General features: G+C 43.5%; 1 pseudogene; it reads left to right on the forward strand.

Moving 5' to 3' along the window:
- Positions 1-3,165: 3,165 nt before the first annotated feature.
- LOC142447286 (glyceraldehyde-3-phosphate dehydrogenase-like) lies at positions 3,166-4,113 on the forward strand (annotated as a pseudogene).
- The last annotated feature ends 498 nt before the right edge of the window (positions 4,114-4,611 follow it).

Raw genomic sequence — 4,611 nt, forward strand, 5'->3', positions numbered from 1 at the left:
GACTGAGGCCAAGAACGTTGAAAGGAGATCAGAGAGCCAAAGCTGCACATTTGGGGCAAGCGGGAGAAACAGGCCATGAGGTAGTCACTGATTCACTGCCAACCTGCGGAGGGATCTGGAAAGTAGAAGAGGCCACTTCTCACAGTTTACAGGGATCAGCCCAAACAAGGCAACTCTGGAAGGCCCTAGCGGTGCTGTCGATTAAGCGCTGGATTGCAAACTGCGAGATGGCAGTTCAAACCCCTCAGCTGCTCCCCAGGAGAAGATGAGGCCATCTGCTGTCATGAAAACGGACAGCCTCGGAAAACCTAGATGGACGCGATGAGTCAGAATCAACTTGATGGCAGTGGACTTGATTTAGTTAGGGTTGGAAGGCTCAGGTTTCACCTCTCAAACTTGGGCCATCTGTTATAAATAAGAAGAGTGAGCGAATGTTTACATCAGCGCCAACCTCCTGGGATCTAGCCCATGCCTTTCAAGACATTTACCATTTTATTAAACTTGCAAAGTGTTCATTTCTAACTATAGTCCTAAAGAGTATAGTGAGGTGAAAGCTCTCGTGCAAGGCTAGCGTGAGAAGAAATTGGAACTAATTTTCTGGAAAATTTTTGGCAGCACGTATCAAGAGGTCTAAAAAAATGTTCATACCTTTTGACCCAATACTTCCACTGTTCGATATCTATTCAAAGAAAAGGATTTAAAAATGCAGTTTGTTCCTGGAGGGAATAAGTCAGTTGGCCTGAGGGTCAAGGTAATCATCTCAGGGGATACCAAGGTCATTTGGCATGACATCGTTCACAAAGGCAATGTTCTACATCCGCTGGGGTTGGTAGGGACAGGAATCTCAAAAGCTACAATGAAATCATTGGTCTTGCCCCATCCAAAGGGGAGAAGAAGAATGGAAATTGAAAGACATGTGGATGCAGTCAGTCCAATGAGCTAATGGACCAAAAAAACAATCAGTCTCTGCAACTGTAAGACCATAAGAATGAGATGGTGCCTCACTACCACTACCCTTTGATCTCCAAACATCCTGGGGAGAGTGAGAGAAAAATGTAGAACTCAGAATCATTCAAAGAGACCAGGTTTGTTGGTAAAATAAAGACAGGTAGGATGCGCCGAGGCGATAGCCCTTAGTCTCTTTCAGATCCAGTGACGATCAAAAGGGCAGCATCTACCCAACAACAAAGTGCAGGTGTTAGGAGAGAAGGGGGAACACAAGAAGAAAATGGGAAAGTGGGGATTGCCATGAATGAGTTGAAGCAAAACATATATGAATTGTTGAATGTAAAACTGATTATCTGTTTCGTAAACCTTTACCAATTTCACATTAAAATATTTTTTAAATAATGAATAAGGTATGTACTTTTTCTCTCAAATATACCTAAAAGGTAGAAATGACCCTAATGTCCCCAATGAGAAATGGTTCCGTGAATTCTAGTACCTCTCATAATGAAATATCAGAAAGTCCCTAAAAGCTACCTCCCAAAGAATAAAGAACTAAGCAATGAATAAACATCATGAATAGTTATTCAAGATATCTTACTTAGTAAAATAAACAGGACATTAAACTATTTATAGCATAAAATATCCCTTTTAAAAACACAGAGAGAAAGCCACAGAAATCTTAATCGTATTGCCCCCTGGATAATAGGATGAAGGGTTTTATTTTCTTCTGTGTGTTGTGTCTGCATTTTTAAACTAATCATAATGAGTTTGAGTTCTTTACAACCTAAAAATGCTAATACAAATAAGTAAGTAAATATTGAAAGTTCTATGTCTTTTGCATTCCACTTTGTTGCCATGGCAGCAATTATTTATCCTTAACCTTTTCTCATTAATATTTAGAAAATGTCATTAACTTTTATATCTCCAACTATTTATACTGCTCACAGGTTCTTCTTTCCAATCCCAGCTTCCCCACTCTTATATTCTTATTTTCATTAATTTTTTCAGAAGTTCTGAAAATCATTTTTAGAGAAAGATGACTTCGGTGGCAGGTTGTTTGTTTGGCTTTGTTTTGTTTTTCCTCTGAGAGATGAGAGACTATCGCTGTTTCTGTTACATACTGACGACGAGGTGGAAACACAAAGATCTCTGATACGTGTCTTTTGAATCTCTGTAGGCCTCCGACCATTGTCTCCTGGAGTGTCATTTCAGAGAAGTCTAAAATTCATCTGATTTCTCAGTTGCTCTCCAAATAGCCTTAGTTTCTCAGCTAATTTTGCTTCTAAGGTTCCTGTTTCCTGGAAATGAATTATACTACAAATGTTATTGATCTTGGAACTCGAGTATCAGTAGCTGGACAAGAGTCAGAGACCGATTCACAAGAGTAAGCGTTCACAAAAGAAGTCAAGCACCTCTCTGCACTGCATGGCACTCCACACTCCAATCCACGTTCATACCCACCTTCTCTCGCCATAGCAACTTATCCTTCCTCCCCGTCCTGTCCGTCCCCTGTACCCCCCAGTACTCCTAACACAACCAAGGTTCAGAAATGACATACACTGCTCTACATCATGCTTTTCTCACCTAACAGTACAGCTGGAAATCCTCTGCGTTTATTGGTATAGATACAGCTCGTGTTTAATAGCTGTTTCATGATTTGAATTACCAATATATCACAACTAAATATACCAACAATAAAATAATACAAATAAGAATAATTGAAGATAGCCTAAATTCTCTCTATACTACATACACCTGGGCATCTTGTTAAATTATAGACTATGATTCAGTGTGTCTTGGGTGGAAATGCAATTTCTCAGCAGGGGGGTCAAGTTGGAGTGGTGAGGTCAAAAGGTCAAAGCCTTTTTAAACCTTTTTTTTAAATAACAATTTTTTATTCCCAAGTAGGTGGAAGGTTACATTGCAGAGATACAACTTTGTATTCGACAGTTTGAACTACTTATCAACCCCCACCCCCTACAGGTGATCCTCCACTTGTTCTTTGATTTTTCTCCCTCTTGTGAACTGTCTTCCAGTGCCCCCAAGTTAACACCCGTCCAGTCTAGGCCATTTTAAAGCTCTACATTTGTACTACTTTTTGCCTTTCTAAACAGGAGTCCTGGCTTTCTGCTCGACAGACAGCCGCATCTTCCCATGCAATCCCAGTCTCATCCTGGAGACACGACGGTGAAGGTCGCAGTACATGGATTTGGCCACATGGGGCACCTGGTCACCAGGCCTGCTTTCAACTCTGGAAAAGTGGACATTGTTGCCATCAATGACCTCTTCATTAACCTGAACCAAATGGTCTACATGTTTCAGTATGTTCCACCCACGACAAGTTCACGACAAGTTCAATGGCACCATCAAGGCTGAGAACAGGAAGCTTATCATCAATGGGAAGTCCATCTCCTCTTCCAGGAGCGAGATCCCGCCAACATCAAGTGAGGTGAAGCTTGTGCCGAGTATGTCAGAGTCCACCGGTGTCTTCACAACCCCAGAGAAGGCTGCGGCTCACTTAAAGAGCCCTTCTGTCGATGTCCCCATGTTTGTGATGGGCAGGAACCACGTATGGGTATGGCCACTCCATCGAGATTGTCAGCAATGCTTCCTGCACCACCAACTGCTTGACCCTCCTGGCCAAGGTCATCCGTGACACCTTTGGCATCGTGGAGAGGCACATGACCACATTCCATGCCATCACTGCCACCCAGAAGACTGTGGCCAGCCTCTCCGGGAAACTCTGGCGTGATACCCGTGGGGCTTCCCAGAACATCACCCCATATCTACTGGCTCTGCCAAACCTTTGGGCAAAGTTATCCTGGAGCTGAATGGGAAACTCACTGCATGGCCTTCTGTGTCCCCACCCCCAATGTGTCCATCGTGGATCTCACCTGCCGTCTGGAGAAAGCTACCAAGTACAATGACATCAATCAGGTGATGAAGCAGGCGTCCGATGGTCCCCTCAAGGGCATCCTGGGTTAACCTGAGGACCAGGTTGTCTCCTGTGACTTCAACAGTGACACCTACTCTTCCACCTTTGATGCTGGAGCTGGCATTGCCCTCAATGACCACTTTGCCAAGCTCATTTCCTGGTATGACAATGGATTCAGCTACAGCAACAGAGTGGTGAACTTCAGGGTCCACATGGCCTCCAAAGAGTAAGAACTATCCCACCCCACCCTGGACCATCAGCCCCAGCAACTGCACTAGAGACAGAGACCCTCAGCTGCTGGGGTGTCTTTTCCCAACAAACTGAAAAGATCCCATCATCTGGAGTTTCCAGCCAGACACCCTAAAGAAGGGTTAGAGAGCCCACCCTTGTTATGTGCCATCAATGAAGTACATTGTATCCAGACAAGAGCATAAAAGAGCCCTAACAGGTTAATGTGGGGTGCTACACACGCGGGTGGTGGTTAAAACCAACGGCCATTCAGTGGGAGAAAGATGAGGCTAGCTGGTCCCATAAAGATGTAGAGTCTGAGAAAGCCCACAAAGGGTTTCTACATGAGTCGTAATCAACTCAATGGCAGTGGGTTTGCTTTTGGTTGACATTCTATCCTATGTTTACGCCACTTTTACAAAACAAATTTTTAATTTAAAAAAAAGTAAACGTGGAAATTCAGGATATGTCCCTCTTGAAATGGATGGGTCAGGTTTGAT

The sequence above is a fragment of the Tenrec ecaudatus genome, chromosome 4 (genome assembly GCF_050624435.1).
Source record: "Tenrec ecaudatus isolate mTenEca1 chromosome 4, mTenEca1.hap1, whole genome shotgun sequence".
NCBI lineage: Eukaryota > Metazoa > Chordata > Mammalia > Afrosoricida > Tenrecidae > Tenrec > Tenrec ecaudatus.